Genomic DNA, 17,533 nt, shown 5'->3' with positions numbered 1-17,533 from the left:
CATGCCGGATAGTGCAGGTGTTTAGGAGAACAATAAAGCAGCAAAGGGGGATAGCAGGTGTTGGGAGGGATGTACTTTTAGAATAGGTGACCAGAAAAGTTATTACTTGAGAAGATGATATTTGAGTAAAAACCTGAAAGATAAAAGTACTGAAATTGCATGGTCCAGGCTGGGTAAGTACTTCAGAAGGACAGAGCAATGAGTAGCCAGAGGAATTTAATGCAGGGGTGAGGCTAGATCCAAACCTTTAAAAATTGAGAAAGCTTTCTCTAGCTGGAAGAAGAAATGAGAGGGTCAAAACAGACATCGCATACTGAGATTCTGTACACAACAATAAATGTTTTCTTCATGTGTCCTGTTACACACTTTAAAGAAAAACAATTATATTGACCGATTACATGGGTAGATATATCAGCATCCTGAGATTTACTAGGGACGTCCAGGCATCCCCACAACTGCCTTTGGGGTGGGGAGGCTGCACGGGGATGGGGGCGTCCTGTGTTCGAGCAGAGTTTTCTGGGGAGGTGGCATGGGCAGAAAAGCAGGGCTCTGCCCTCAGCCACAGGGCCATGGGTTTCATTCCCGTTTGGCCACTTACTACCCTTGTGACTGGGCATGCTCGTTAATGCTCTGAGCTTCAGTTTCTTCATCTCTCAATTGGAAATACCGCCTTTAAAAGAAACAGGGCTCTTGTCAGGTACACATAAAGCATGCCGAAAGTCGAACCCATTATTATCATTATCATGATATCACATAACTATGTGAAATAAAATGGTGGGCCCCCTATGGCTGTTGTGGAATCGTGTCCTAAGTCAAACTCATATTTCACTGTAGAGCTTTCAGCCTGGGGTAAGTGACTAAATGGGGGACAAAGAGAGGATAAGTGATGCACCTTGGTGACTATGCATGCACTGGGGTTGTGGTTGGATTGTATATCTGGAGCCACCAGTGCAGAGAGCACTTCCAGGGCCTCATGGCTGCTGATGGGAAAGGGGAGTCAAGAGATGAGGCAGAGACAGGTAGGTGGCACTGACCGAGGAGGAGGAGGGCCAAGGCAAACATCAGCCAATGGGCCAGGGCTCCCTCCTGGAAACCTTCCTACCAGAAGTTGCTAGTTCACCAGCATTGCAGAGTTGATGATTGCCTACCAGTCCTTCCTTGAGGAGTGACATTCAGGATGGGACCTGGGGAGAGCTGGCCCTGGGACAGCCACCCTGCCCATGCATTACTTCTTCCCCTCTCTTACTGATCTTAGTTCACCCATGTGACTGCACAAAAGCCATCTGATAAAAATCCTGATAAAACCAACTCTGACACTATGAGAAGTTTCAGGCATTTAAAAGTGGCCTGCGTAAGGCCTGAGGGAATGCATCATGAGTCAAGAAGGCCAGAAAGCCCTTAGAAGTTTGGGAAACAAAGCAGGAGATGGGGAGAGCCGAGTGTTTCAGAGCAAATTAAAGGTCCATGGAGTGTGATACAGGTTAACACTTGGGTGGTAGCACCAGGAGCCGCTGCAAATACCACACACACTTGGCTTCTTGAGTATTTCGGCCACTTTGCCAAGGCAAGTGCTCACCGCTGAGCTCAGGTCTCTCTTTGAGCACAGGGGACAAGCATTTCTGGGGCTTTGTGCACTGTCCCTCCCACACACAATCTAGATTCCATATCATGACGGTGGCTCGGACCTGTCTTTGCTTCCCATGGGTCTAATAGACAGGCAGGCATTCAACTACTTGCTGATTCATTAACAAGGCTGTTACTAAGACTTCTTAACCCTTAATTTGTTTTTAACATTTATTGAACACATATCGCATACTAGGTAGGTACTGTGCTTTACTTGCATCCTCTTGTCTTGTTCTCATTAAAACTTTATGAAGCATGTACTCATTACATTTGTTTTGCAGAGAAGGAAACTGATCCTTAGAGAGATGACATGATATGCCCAGGCCTTATAGTTAGGAAGTCGTAGGGTCAAAATTCAAACTCAGCCTCTGTCTAACACCCATTGCTGTATGCTTGAACACAGTGCTACAAGGCTGCACAGTCCATCATTGCTTACTGTGTTCTGCCATGTACAATGCTCACTTTTTTGCCCAAATTTTTGAGGGAAAAATAAGGATACACATTATACGTGGGTAGTACCTGAAATACTTTGTATCTGTTCTTGTGTTTTATAATTATTTGTTACAAAAAAATTTCTTGTACCATAGTATGTTTAAAAATAAATGCTGAAATTCCTTTATGTTACAAAAACAAGTATTAGATATAAATAAAAATAAATAAATTGAATTAAAAAATTAAAATGAAAGATTTTTTTTCCCCTGAAAATTTGGGCCAAAGATGTGATTGTACATTATACATGGCAAAATATGGTATATTTTGACTTCTTTTTGTCTGTAAAGGTGAGTTCCTAAAGCTAGTGATTTTTTTTTGGAGGGAGCAGGGAGATTAACTTATTTATAGTACCTCTTCACAATCATCCATTTACTTATAAATATATTTTGTTTAGTAAAAATAATAGAACACTAACTGTGCTTAGGCACAGTTGATAATTTGTGAGGATTCAAACACAGAAGACCATCCTTGCCTTCCGGGACTTTGCCGTCTGATGGAAAGGGGGAGACAAACACATAAGTGAATCTTATGTTTCCTTGTGATGAGTGTAAAGACATGTGTGCTCATAGGCTGTGGGAGCTCCTAGGAGGGGAACCAAATCCACACTTGGGTGGAGGGTGTCTTCCTGGGGAAGTTGATGCCCAAGCTGACTCTTGGAGACTAGGCCAGAAGGAAAGGGCATGTCATCAAATCAGGACATTGATGACTTGGACATGTGCCAGAGCCACGTGGCTGGAATATGAGGCACAAGGAGTGGGGTGACACATTGGTGGTGGGGGGGACCACGAAAGTCCTTGCATATGGCCAACCAGTGGGTCCATATTCTAGCAACAATGGGTTGCCTTTGAACCCCTTTACACAGAGGAAAGCCATGGTAGCTTTGAAAAGCCCTTCTGAGAGGAGCACAGAATAATCAGAACAGGATGCTTGGAGTGGGAAGATAAGATAAGAAATGACCACAGAGATCCAGGTGGACGATCAGGGACAGGGCTGGGGAGGAGGGCTTTGATTTTGGTAGAGGACTTGGAACACTCAATTCCCCTCCATTGCAAATCAGAAAGTATTATACATATTATGCCTTCATTTAACATTATTAACATCATACTTAAATTCAAATTAGTATTTCTAGTTTTCTTATATCTAATGTTCACTGATTACCACTCACAGAGTCTGCAGACATTGTTGAGAACCCTGGTGGCAAGTAACGTTCAAGGCTCCTACATATGTCATGTTGTTTTTGGGATGGATTTCATTCTCTTCATTTTAGAGATAAAGAAGTTGAGGCTTGGAAAGGTTAAGAATTTGCCCAAAGTCCTTCAAAGTTACAAAGGTGGGATTCAAACTTAGCTTGTCTTCTCAATGAAGTCCATCATGGATTTTTCATATTTGTTTTGGGGGCTAATTTTTTGCTTTTCCACCCACACTTTAGAACTGTATGCTAGTAATCCAGATCTTACATGAAATTCATTTTTGTACCCTCCAATCCTCATATTAAATAAGGGTCAAAGTTGTGTAGAGTCCTGGAACAAAGGTTTTGTAGTTGGTAAAATGTTTTCACCTATGTTACCATCATTAGATCCTCATGTATTCCAGTGAGGTGGGAAATGCATTATTATTTCCACCTTACAGTTGGGGAAACTGAGGCTCAGAGAAGCAAAGTTGTATAATTAAGTGATATAGCTTGCTCTTAATTCTCTGACTTCGTCCTTTTTATTGTCTTTTATTGGCCACATTAAGGTAGCAAATGGCATCCCATGACAATCTCTGGTATATGGAATTCTGGGGAACAATTGTTTGACCCTCTGGTTGTTTCTGTCTTCACCACCAATGCAACTGATTCAAGAAACACTGAGCGCCTACAGTGTCCAGGCCCTGGGTGTTCGAAGATGCATGACTCTGCCCTTAGGAAGTGAGGGGTGCACCGAGGGCATGAACACAGTTCAGCAAAAGGTGAGACGGTGTGGTCAGTGTCACGCTCGAGGAAGGTTCAGAGCCCTCTGGCTCAGGGTGAAGGATTACTCACTCTGCTGAGGGTGGGGTGGAGAGCTGGAGCAGGCCTCAGTGAGAAGGTGCCATTGAACTGGCTATGGAGGTAGAACTGCATTTCTTTAGGGAGAGAGGGCAGGACGACAGCAGCAACAACAGCATGGGTATCGCTCGGTAAGCCCTTGCTATGTGCCAGGCCCCATGGTAAGAACTTTGCAAGTATTGTTTATTTGCTCCTCCCAATAACCCCATGAGGAGTCAACTAGTACTATCCCCATTTTACAAATCAGGAAATGAAGGCTTAGGGAGGGCATGCGCCCAAGCAGTCTGATTCCAGCACATTCTTTCTACCACTGCAGCACAAGGCTGGGCAGTCTAACTGGAGACTAGAGCTTCAGCAAAGCCTCAGAGATGAGAAAACGCCCAGCATGTTCAAGGTGCAGGGTGGGTGACAGGAGGCCAGAGGCTTGAAAGGTGGATGTGGCCAGTGTGTGGTGGGCCTGGCATACCACCATTTTACTTTGCCAGCAAAGTTAGATGCAGTCATGTGGTCCGATTTGGTAAGATCCGTGTTTCATACAGATAACTCTGGTGGCAGGAAACCGCAGCCGCAGCAAACCCCCACGCCTAGGGAACCAGGCCCAGAAAGCCAAGGGACCAGGCTGTGTGGGAAGGAGGGCACGTCCCTGCTGAAGGTGGCGGGCTCCACACCTGCAGCTCTTCATGGTTTAGTGCTGCCATGTGGGGATGAAGTCCTCTTGTTGTCAGTCCCTCTGATTTTTAAAGACATTTTGGAAAACCAAAACTTTAGTTGAAATTTCTTAATTTTGAAATGTAGAAAACTAATTCCGATTATTTTTAGAATTTTTCAGGGCCCAATTATGTGCGTGCCTGTTAGTTTGCCACGTCTGGTATAGAGGACAGCTTGGAATAGAGAGTGCTCAGAGGCAAGGACACTAGTGTCCAGGGGCCACTGTAATAGTTTAGACAGAAGGAGCCTTAAGCACAGGCCATAGCAGTTGGCAGCACAAGGAGGGATCAGGCCTGAAATACATTTTATTTTATTTTTTATTTTTAAAAATATATTTTATTGATTATGGCCAGCAAGATGGAGGAATAGGTGGGCGCACCGTACCTCCTCGCACAACCAAGAACACAGCAACAATAATTTACAACAATGATTTGCAGTCATAATATCAGAACTGTCAGAGGATTTATCTAAATGGAAGACGGACAGCCTAGAAGTTGAAGTAGACCCGTACATCCAGACTGGTAGGGGACGACAAGCTGAGCGAGCAGGCGTGGGGCTGGCGCGGGTTGCAGGCGCGCGGAGGTCGGGGGAAATTTGGCGCAGAATCGGCGCGACAGCAATCCTGGATGCAGGAGCGAGCGCAGCGGTGTAGCGGTGATCCCTGAGTACGCAAGCGGCGGCTGGGGGAATCAGTGGGGCAGCGACTGGGGATCAGGGCAGAGCTCACAGCCCAGAAGCCCAGGGAAGTGTCTGACTCCAGGAGAACGGAAGGGTCGCCATTGATCCCTCCTGTCCCCGCTCCCGCCCCTGCCCCCACATATAACGTCACAAGCTAGCGACTGGGGCACCCAGCACCGGTGAACACCTAAGGCTCCGCCCCCCACCATAACAAGAGCGACCAGACCGGAGAAAAAAATAAATAAATAAGTAAAATAATAGGAGAGACGGGGAAAGACGTAAGATATGTTTCCAGCAGAACAGATCAGACCCCCAGGACTCATCCTTTTGAGTGACCGAGAAATAGCCAATCTATCAGATGCACAGTTCAAAACACTGGTGATCAGGAAGCTCACGGAACTGGTGGATTTTGGATCCAAATTACATGAAAAAATGCAGATTACCATAAAAGGGATGCAGGAAGACACACGGAGAAGAGCCAATTGTGAAAGGAAGGAATCTGAATCTCAAAACAACACAGTGGACCAGAAGGAAGATAGAATCAACCAAGCAGGAGAGCATGATGAAATAAGAATTCAAAAAATCGAAGAAAAGCTTAAGACCATCGAGGACACCTTTAAACGTTCCAACATCCGAATTATAGGGGTACCAGAAGGGGAAGACCAACAAGTGGAAAAGTTATTTGAACAAATAATAAAGGAGAACTTCCCCAAACTGGCAAAGGGAACAGTCTTCCAAGAAATCCAAGGAGCGCAGAGAGCCCCAAAGAAGTTGGACCCAAGAAGAAACACACCAAGGCACATCATAATTACATTAGCCAAGGTAAAAACGAAGGAGAGAATCCTAGAAGCAGCAAGAGATAAGGGGACAGTAACCTACAAAGGAGTTCCCATCAGACTGTCAGCTGATTTCTCCAAAGAGACCTTACAGGCAAGAAGGGGCTGGAAAGAAATATTCCAAGTCATGAAAGACAAGGACCTACATCCCAGATTGCTCTATCCAGCAAAGCTCTCATTTAGAATGGAAGAGAAGATAAAGTGCTTTTCAGATAAGGTCAAGTTAAAGGAGTTCATCATCACCAAACCCTTACTTTATGAAATGCTAAAGGGACTTATCTAAGAAAAGAAGATAAAGAAAAGACATGTATAGTAAAAGGACAGCAAACTCACAATTATTAACAACCACACCTAAAGCAAAACCAAAAGAAACTAAGTAAACAACTAGAATAGGAACAGAACCACAGAAATAGAGGGCACAAGGGGGTCTAGCAGTAGGGGTGGGAGGAGGAGAGAGGGGGAAAAGGTATAGAGAATAAGTAGCATAGAATGTAGGTTGAAAATAGATCGGGGGAGGGCAAGAATAGTACGGGAAATGTAGAAGCTAAAGAACTTATAAGTATTACATATGGACATGGACTAAAGGGGGGGAAGGTGGGTGGGAGAGGGGGCACAGGGGGGAGGGGAGTGAAGGGGAAAAATAGGACAACTGTAACAGCATAATCAATAAAATATTTTATTGATTATGCTGTTACAGTTGTCCCATTTTTCCCCTTCATTCCCCTCCACCCTGCACACCCTCTCCCACCCATATTCCCCCCACTCCCATAGTCCATGTCCATGTGTCATAAGTTCTTTAGCTTGTTTCCCATACTATTCTTGCCCTTCCCCTCTCTATTATCTACCTACCATCTATGCTACTTATTCTCTGTACCTTTTCCCCCCATCTCCTCCTCCCACTCCCCTGCTGATAACCCTCCATATGATCTCCATTTCTGTGGTTCTGTTCCTGTTCTAGTTGTTTGCTTAGTCTGTTTTTCTTTTTTTTTTTGTTTTAGGTGTGGTTGTTAATAATTGTGAGTTTGCTGTCATTTTACTATTCATATTTTTTATCTTCTTTTCTTAGATAAGCCCCTTTAACATTTCATAAAATGCTTGGTGATGATGAACTCCTTTAACTTGACCTTATCTGAAAAGCACTTTGTCTGCCCTTCCATTCTAAATGAAAGCTTTGCTGGATAGAGCAATCTGGAATGTAGATCCTTGCCTTTCATGACTTGGAATACTTCTTTCCAGCCCCTTCTTGTCTGGAAGGTCTCTTTGGAGAAATCAGCTGACAGTCTTACAGGAACTCTTTTGTAGGTTACTGTCTCCTTATCTCTTGCTGCTTCTAGGATTCCCTCCTTCATTTTTACCTTGGCTAATGTAATTATGATGTGCCTTGGTGTGTTCCTCCTTGGGTCTAACTTCTTTGGGGCTCTCTGAGCTTCCTGGAAGTCTATTTCCTTTGCCAGATCGAGGAAGTTCTCCTTTATTATTTGTTCAAATAAGTTTTCCACTTGTTGCTCTTCCTCTTCTCCTTCTGGTACCCCTATAATTCAGACGTTAGAGTGTTTAAAGATGTCCTGGAGGTTCCTGAGCCTTTCCTCATTTTTTTGGATTTTTGTTTCTTCATTGGTGTTTTCTGTTTGGTTGATTTTTCTTCCTTCTGGTCCACTTCATTGATCTGAGTCTCAGTTTTCTTCCCATCACTATTGGCTCCCTGTGCATTTTCCTTCATTTCACTTAGTGTAGCCTTCATTTTTTTCATCTAATTTGCAACCAAATTCAACCAATTCTGTGAGCATCCTGATCACCATTGCTTTGAACTGTGCATCTGATAGGTTGGCTATCTCTTCGTCGCTTAGCTGAATTTGCTGTGGAGCTTTTATCTGTTATTCTGTTTTTTGTTTTGTTTTGTTTTGTTTTTTTTGTCTTGTCGTGCCTGTTATGTATGAGGGGAGGAGCCTTAGGTGTTCACCAGGGCATCCCAGTCACTAGGTTGTGATGCTGTATGTGGGGGCGGGGTCTGAGAGGGAACAATGGCACTTGCTCTGCTCTCTACTGGATTTCAGTCACTTCCACTGGTTCTCCCAAGCAAACTGGGCCTTTCTGGTGCTGATCCCCATGTGGGTGGGCTTGTGTATGTTCTAAGACCCCATGGGTCTCTCCAGCAAACTCTCCTGTGAGGCTGGGAGTCTCTCCCTGCGCCTTAACCTCCACAGGTGTTTTCAATTGGTGCTTTGAGGCTTTATTTCCTGGCGTTGGGGCCCTGGGTTGCTCTGTTTGTCTCGTTCCCCAGTTTTGCCTGGTTTATCTGGGTGGGAATGTGGGACCGTGCAGTTAGCCAGCCGCCTTGCACACTGTGCCTCGCTTCACAATTGCCACCTCGCTGGGTCTGCCTGTTGCCACCCCACACCCAGGGTCTGCCTGCTGCTGTCTTGCAAGCCTGGGGTTTGTCAGCTGCTGCCTTGCATGCCTGGTGCCACTGTTTTTTTTATGATCACTCTCCACGCGGCCACCCCAACTCTGCCCTTCCTACCAGTCTGGATGAATGTGTCTATTTTAACTCCTTGGTTGTCGGACTTCCATACAGTTCAATTTTCTGTCAGTTCTGGTTTTTTTTTAATTTCTAAATTGTTGTTGTTCTTATTTTGGTTGTGCAAGGAGGCACAGTGTGTCTACCCATGCCTCCATCTTGTCTGGAAGTCCTGAAATACATTTTAAATGGATTAAATGGAACTTGGAGACTTTGGATGCAGAGGGTGGCAGAGGGAAGAGTCTAAACTGACCAGGTGGATCATGGAGTCATTAATTTGCTTAATTTTGGGACAATTGTTTATTGAGCATCTACTGCATGTAAGGTGTTGTTTTAGGAGCTGGGATAAATCAAGAACTTACATAGTACTTTGCTGTGAAGGAGCCGAGAATTTTGTGAAGACATCTCTTGGAGGGTAAGCACAGGGAGGCTTGGGGGCACAAAGGAGCACTTCCTCCAACCTTAGGAAGTGGAGTGTCAGGGAAGGCTCTGCTAATAAGAAATACAGGAGACACACACGCGTGAGAGAGAAGATCACGAGTCTGATTTTGGATTACTTGAGCTGAGCCTTATCTGTGATCTGATACCCTCTGTGATGCTTTTAGTTTTGTGACAGTTGAAAGCCTAGGTGGCTGGCTCACTTTTATGAGACATTCCTCTCTTGCAGTCATGTTTTTCCTCTGTCCTCTATTTACATGGTCAGGATCAGTGGGTACATGGCTGAGGGTGTAGCAGATGCTGGTGTTACTGCCATTGTCCACAGCTTCCCCAGGTCCCTTCCCACTTGCTGTCTACCTTATGTGTTGCAATATTTGTAAAATGAGCCTGTACTTGCTTTTTTAGTTTACTCATCATTGTTGTGGTATATGATCTGCTTTTTTTCCAGATATTATTATTATCTGGTGGATTAATTAAGGGGGAAGCACTATGTGCTCTTAATCACTCTACCTACTTCCCAAGAGTACTCCACATTCTTTATTCAAATCCTTTCAAAAGTTTCATTTTATTCACTCAACAAATATTTACTGGGCATCTACTAAGTGCCAGGAACTGTTCTAGCTGTTTGGAGTACATCTGTGAATAAAGAAGGATTCCTACCCCTGTGGAGCCCTATTTTGCTGCAGCCTAAACAATTAGGCTCTTACTGATTTCTGTGTTGCTTTCTGGGATGTGCACAGATGGATGCCTCCTTCTAGCCAGGATAATGTTCCTCCAGCCCTCTCACAAGTGGGGCTGCACACTTCTTCACCTGAGCCTCTCTCCTCCCCTAGTGTGAATTTTCTACACAATGGCAGCTTCTTAACTTGGCAACTGGGACTTCACTGTGCCAAACAGAAACTTAAGTGCTTTGCCCAAGTTCTAAATGTCACTGCCACTGTCATTTCTCTGACTATAATTAAAAAAAAAAATCCTCACCCAAGGATGTGTTCTTTAATCTTTAGAGAGAAAAGAAAGGGGGTGGGAAGAGAGAGAGGGAAAGACTTGGATGTGAAAGAAACATCTATTGGTTGCTTCCTGTATGTGCCCTGACTAGGGATGGAACCCACAACCCAGATACATGCCCTGGCTAGGAATCAAACCTACAGCCTCCTGGTGTGTGGAATAATGTTCCAACCAATCGAGCCATTCCGTCAGGGGTCTGACCATAACTTTTTAAATCCCAGAGGTGTCAGCCCCTCTACATAAATTGAAAACAATTTATGTTTTCCTTTGAGAAGATGAACCTTTAATTCTCCCATTACCTTAATCATCAGTGTGCACTTCTGTCATAGAGCCCTTACAATCTTTAATTCTTTGTCCTCAGCTAAGAGTTCTTTCTGGGGAAAGGTCTCCACTGTGTCCAGACGGTACCCGGAATGCAAGCTTGAACTGGTTCACTAAGTTGAATTTGGTAGATAGAGCAGGAGACTCACGCAAATTTCCCTTGGGAGTTAGTTCTCTTCAGACCACCAGGCATGCAAGATATGCCTGGAATGAGGAACCCAGATGTTTGCCCACTCAGGCAATGCTGGTGTGGGGTGTGGGGAGGGGTCTCTTGTAGTCACAGCTGCTCCTTGACTATATAGGAAGCCAACTGGAGTAGCTGAAAACCACCTCACATACTGGGAGTCCTCCACTTTTTGGGATCATCCTGGATCCATAGCAGACCCTTTATAGCTTGCACAAGTCACAAAAAGTTCAGCAATGTAAATGAGAGAGAAAAGTTACAGCAAAGAAAGAGTTAAACACCTAAGAAACCTAGATGCTGTTTCTTAATAGTTCTGTGGCCTTGGTCTAGCAATTAGGCTTTTCTGAGCCTCAATTTTACTCTTCCATTAAGGTTTTTTTAAAAAAGGTTAAAATACAGGGAATGTATGTCTAGAAGATGCTATGCAAATGTAAAGCTTTACTGTTGTTGTTATGATTACTTTAGCAGGCCTCCCTCTTGGCATCTATACCACTCTGAACCTGGACACTCCTTCAGCAGCCAGTGCCCAGTGAGTCACCCCTCCCTGCCCTGCCCATCAGTCAGCCAGCACGGGGCTACGGAATCTGTGCAGCTGTCACCTTGCCCCTACTAGCACGGACCTTGCATTTTATTGGTTCTGAGCTAAGGCTGGAAACTCCTTGGCAAGAGCCCCACCAGCACAGACTTGTCTGTTTCACTGCATCCAGTCTGAAAAAGGCAGCACATGGTACCAGGAGGCAGGGAACTATAAGTTTATCGTGGGCAGATTACTGGCACATGTCCTGTGGACTCTGACTCGAGGGGGGCCTCCATCCTGGGCAACTGGCTAGGATCACATCCTGAGCCAGGGGATTAAGGCATACAAGAGAGTGAAATGATGCCATGAGTCTGGAATTTTGGGAAATGGGTGTGTTCAAGTTGAGAACACTAATGAAGTAGTCCATGGAATTTAGCCAGAACTAAAGAATCTTTAAAATCTCAAATTCCTGGCAACTACCCAGCCCTATATTTTTAGGGTTCAGCAGTCCCATTTGGATCCATGTTCTCAGATAAAAGATCAGAAGGACAATCGTGTGAACTGCCGATCGCTATTGATGAGGTGCAGAAGAGAAGGAGGAGGCTAGAGAGAGCTGGTTGGCATCCATTTAGACACGCTTCGCATGAGTTTGTAGAATTGGGAAAGTGTCCTAAAATGTTAGTACTAAAAGGAACCCTCAAGATCACAAGGATAGGATCCAGGGTGCTTAAGTGAGTGTTGTAAGACTGCACAGAATTGAGCAATGAAATCTGTACTACCTGCCAATTCAATGAATGGGGGATAGAATGTTCAGTAAGGTGGCGAATGAGTCATTCCATGTGCAGATATGTTATGTACAAGGATTTTCACCACAGGATTGTTTAGGGTGACAAGAAAATCAAAGCAACATAAATATCCGTTTTCCATTAATAGGGAATCTTAAAAATAACCTAATGGCAGATGCACGTAACAGAATACTTGGTAGCCACTACAAATAACGGTGCCGATCTGGACTTACTGACACTGGAAGCTGTGAGGCTGAGCCAGAGGGATACTGCAGCCTGTTGTGTGATAACAGCACATGGCAATACAGCGTGTGTAGATGGTGTTTTATATATGTATACCTACACATGAACGATTGTTTACAATAATTACCTCAGAGGTGAGGTTTTGGATGATTTTAATTTTCTTTTTCACATTTTCATGCATTATCGGAATTTTGTTCAAAGATAGTGATTCATTTTTTATAATCAGAAGTCACATACTGAAAGGAAATCCTGTTTTTGGATCATGGACGTTGTGCATAGTTTCAGAGGCTTGCTGGATGGGGGGAATAAATTTCTCCACATCCGGCTGGTTTATAGTTTCTTTCTCTTCCATAACATGCAAGTGCTGCCCAGCACACAATCCAGAAGGGCATCTTGGAGGGCATGATGCCTTGGATCTTCAAGTAAAAGTTCTGAGTACTAAGAGTATATTAAGACATCCCCAGAACAGCAGAATAAAGTCCTCATTTAAGAGTAAGAATTAGGCAAGCCCTCCTTGGGGCATGCCCACTCGAATCTCCTTTTGGAGTGAATTTTCTTTCTCCTAAACTCTAAGCGTCCTCAGAAACTTATAAGCTAGGGAGAAGTGGGGAGCGGCAGCTCGTCCCTGGCTAAGCCCCTGAACCTGTCTCCAAAGACTCTTTTTCTCTGACTTTTCAATGAGCTGACAGCAGCCCCACCTAGGCTCAGCTCTTTCCTATATCGTTTCTAGAGAGCCAAAGCAGCCTCACCTAGGCTCTCTCCTGCTGCCTTTTTGTTTCACTATCCCCAGGTTTAATCAATTTAATATTCAATAGAAAATAATTTAAAAGGTAAAAATTAGGAGGAATAGGTTGGTCTGAGCCTGTGTGGATATGACCCCTCCAAATTGTCACAAAAGGTGTCAGAGATTTATAGTCCCCCCACTCTAAGTAAGATGCTTGGGTGTAGCCACAGGCAAGAGTGGCTAAGGTGAGATGATAACTAGAAAGACGTAACTGAATAAATCCCACTGGGCAGCACTATAATTTGGCTGAAGGTCCACTGTGTGAACCAAAGGGGAATGATCAGTGCAGGGTCTGGAAAAGGAGCTGGGCGTGTTCGTCAGCACTGACCCAGCCATGCTAGGAAAGAACAGCTGTATACATGCTGAGAACACACACTCTTCCAGGTTCAAGTGCCTTGAGCCAATTCCCTACATACCACCCACAAGGAGTAGGGTGGACCTGGCATTGTGTGTTTGGAATGGCAAAGGTCACCTTGTGTGTGTGCGTGTATATGTCTTAAAAATTCAAAAGATGTCATTTAAGTATTATAAGACCTACAAATATTCAACTAATCACCCTAAAATTTAACCGGAAGGAATTTCCAATGAGGCTGAGTTATTGAGTCACTCTACTTAGTTTTTATTCGTTATCACTAAGCGATTCATTATCACCTTTGTGAGCCTGAAAGTGCTAACTTGGTCTCAAAGGTCACTTCTAGAGTGTCCCTGTGTGCCTTGCTGACCACATAGTCCTAGAGAGGAATGTATTTTAAAAATCCCCCCAGGATGGGCTGCCAGGCCCCTTCCATGAAAATTTCCTTGGGCAGATTTAAAAACATGTGTTCATTGCTTTTCTTATAGCTGTGGGGGTAGCTACAGGGTGCTCTGATCAGCAGCTGAGTTTGAGGGGAAACCTTGGAGAACACCAGATCTTTTACCTGGAAATTGGACACGCCATTGATTAAATGTACTCCATTAGATTTTAATGGAGTACCTGCTCTGTAGGCAGCATCTAACTACTGGACCTGCTGCCTACTTCATGCATATTCATTGTGTATGACTGCAGCACCTGAAATGGTCCATTAAACAGTAGGAATCACGTGTTCGGTAACATGAGGCGTAAAGTGAAAAAGGTGATATACTTTTAAGGTCTCCCTTCTGGTATTGCAGTTGACATTAGTTGGAGAAAGAATCTTTTCTCTTCTTATTTTGTTTGCTTGATATTCTCTTGCTCTGAAGCCCTAACCATGTAGACATAGCGTGGGAGGTCTGTTCTTTTAGACATTTCAACCACCCCTACACTCCCAATTGCCTGAGCAAGTGGAGTACAGGATTAATAGCAATCTGCTCACTGTCCAGGGTGGCAGGGTAGGCTTATTATTTCACCTGCCAGGTTCACACGTCATTGCCAACACAGTCGTGTCTCTCCTACAACCCTGTCCATCACTGCACTTTGTTGTCGAGACTTTTCACGCAGCGGGAACTGTCAGACCAAGGACCAGCGTTCTTGGAAACTTGGAGTTCCATCAGTTTTCTCTTTCAGAGCTGTTTTGGGACAAGCTCTCTAAGAGACTAGAATGGGGAAGACTAAGGGGATTCTAGAGACTCCTCATTTTGTAAATTGTGTTACTTTTTGATGAGAAGATTTGAAGAAAGCAAACCATAAAAGCAGGAAGAAAACAGCCTGCAGGAGAAATAAAGAGCAGAGCAGAGCAGAAAGAGGTGACAGGGAGGAAGATGAAATTGCTGGTAAATTCTCAAATTTCAAACAGGAGTGGCAAGGAACGTACATTCATGCGACTTCGGAAAATACTATTTGATGTTTTTTAATTGACTTATCTTTCAAGCATTCATTGCTCATATGCCCAGGGATGTCCCTGTGCATAGCATAGCTTTGGGGAACATGTTTGAAATTCTTTTGGGCTGAGTTTGAGCAAAAACAAATTCAAGCTATTCTTAGTTTTTTCTTTTTTCCTGAGGGCCACCGGGGCCAGACCTACTTTAAGAGATTTCTCCTTATATCTAGTCATTAAAAACCCTTGACTCATACATTCACTAAAAGCATTTATGCCAGTTCAGACTTGAAAATCTGCCCCACAAGGCATCATGCCAGAAGTTGATTTTTGTTTCTTCAGAAGGAGGAGGAAACATTGCCGTGTCTGAGAGAAATAGTGGCATCGGACAAGAGGGGACACTCTTTTCCAAGAATACATGGCTTATTGGGTCAAATGAAGTTTTGCTCAGTTCTTTAGTCCCATGGAAAGTGAATGTGTTTAGTCCACCTTCCAGAAGAGGGGAACGGGAGTACAGAGGGGATTGGCAGGGTCCCCTCCCTGTTTGAAAAGACTGAGAAGAGGCCAGACAGAGCTGCATTCTCCAGCCCCATGTGGTTTTAGACCCCTGAACCTTTTGCTACCAGCAGACTTAAAACTGCCCAGCTCACAGCCGTGGAAAAAGCAGGCTTAATGTTTTAATCCTGTCCAGAGGCTCAATGAATTGGAGCTTCAGCCAGAGCAGATCCAATTTCCTTCCTACACTTGATAACTTTGTTTGATAAAATGAGCTCAGTGACATTTCAAGGGTTAATTATAAGCCTTTAGTGATCCTGGATGGGTACTTATTTTTAAAAAATAGTTATGCAATTTAGCTTTATATGGTACCTCTGTGTGTGTGTGTGTGTGTGTGTGTGTGTGTGCAGGCGCGCACGGGCATGTGTGTGTTTGTGGAGCTCAAAGCATTTAACATTTTCTCTCTAAACTTACGTCTCCAAAAGTACATGGAAGGTGAGATTTACTAGGCTATGGTGTCTACTCACTTTAAGGTCGAACAGCAGGAGGCAGATCACTGGCTCACCCCGAGGCCAGGCAGTGGGAGCACAAAACTACAACTCCTGTTTTCTGAGTCCCCTTTTCAGGACCCACTGAAACCCACTGCCTCTCCCTTTCAAAACCAGAGTGGGAATGCAGAAGGGTCAAACACCCCTCTACTGAAGTACCTAAAGGGAAGCCTCTGCTTTTTGCCATAGTTAACCCCGAGAGGGCGGCAGGAGGCAGCATGCTTCCCTTTCAATGTTCCCGGGGGCCCGGAGATTTGTCTTTAAGAGATGTCACCAGCCCAGATGCCTCAGCATCTCAGGACTCTAGAGCCCAGCCCTCCTTTACAAGCTGCTGAGGGAAGAGTTTGAAACTGGCAGAAGGCCTGGGACGTGAGAGGCAAATGGAAGGGCGGGGGAAGGCCGGGGAGGGTGGTAGAATGCTGCTTTGAAAGAATGTGTGTCATTCTGTTCCTATAGCCCAAGAGGACTTTTGGGCTCCATCGTCCAGCCCTCCTAGAGGGCTAGGCTGCTCAGAGATCACGGGGATGCAACCCATTGCTGGGAGTGGCTCCTCTCAAACAGGCATTTTTATTATGAAACAAGTGATGGGGGAGGGGGTGATGAAAGATAGGAGAAACTGAAGCAATCCTCTGTCACATTACCACTTTTTAATGAAAAATTGACACTGTCTCATCCTTACAGGGACAGAATTCAGTTCTTTGGACTTGGGACGATTTGGCATCAAATCAGCGTGCTTGCGTGTGCACACATGCACACATGTGAATGTTTTTACATGTATGCATGTGCCTGTGCCTGTGGTGTTTTTCTCATCATCTATTTCAGAAAAATATTCTCTCCTTTCCATTAAATTTTTTCCTAAAAACCAATGTTTTATAGGTTTATTGCAGAAGATTTGAAAAATGTGGAAATGTTACACAGAAGAAGTGAAACTTCACCTATAATTTTACCACCTAATTTTATCAATATTTTGGTGAATAGCCACCAGTCTGTTTTCTATTTTTTTTCTTAATGGAATGTAAGTTCCAAGAACATACACACAGGGATCTTGCTCACTCTGTGGCCCAATGCTCTGACAGTGCCTACTGTGTTATGACCTGTAGATGTTGGTTGAATGAATGAATGGATGAATGAACGAATAACCACATACGAATAATTTGAATTGAAATAGGTTGTCATGATGTAGCAGAGAAACAGAAATAGAGTTGTTTGGATGTGACAAGGTTGGAACAAATCTGCCTCTGCTACTGTGTCTCCATTGATCAGTCACTTGAGCTCCCTGGGCCTCAATTTCTCCATCGATAAAACAATTGTTATAGTTAACATTTACTGAGTGCTTACTATGTGCAAAACATTGTTATAAGCTCTGGGTGCTTCTCTCCACAACTGTATGAGATAGCTACCTTCTACCCCCATTTTATGCACAAGGAAACTGAGGCCTGGAGAAGTTGATTTTGGTTTGCACACAGTCAGTTACACAGAAACTAAAGGGGAGAGCTGGGCTTGAACCCGGGTATCTGGGCCTCCTCTCCAGTGGAATGCCTGGCTGTGGGATCAGAT

This window comes from Phyllostomus discolor, chromosome 2 (genome assembly GCF_004126475.2).
Source record: "Phyllostomus discolor isolate MPI-MPIP mPhyDis1 chromosome 2, mPhyDis1.pri.v3, whole genome shotgun sequence".
Taxonomy (NCBI): domain Eukaryota; kingdom Metazoa; phylum Chordata; class Mammalia; order Chiroptera; family Phyllostomidae; genus Phyllostomus; species Phyllostomus discolor.
The sequence above is the reverse complement of the archived record's forward strand: the minus strand, read 5'-3'. Positions refer to the sequence as shown.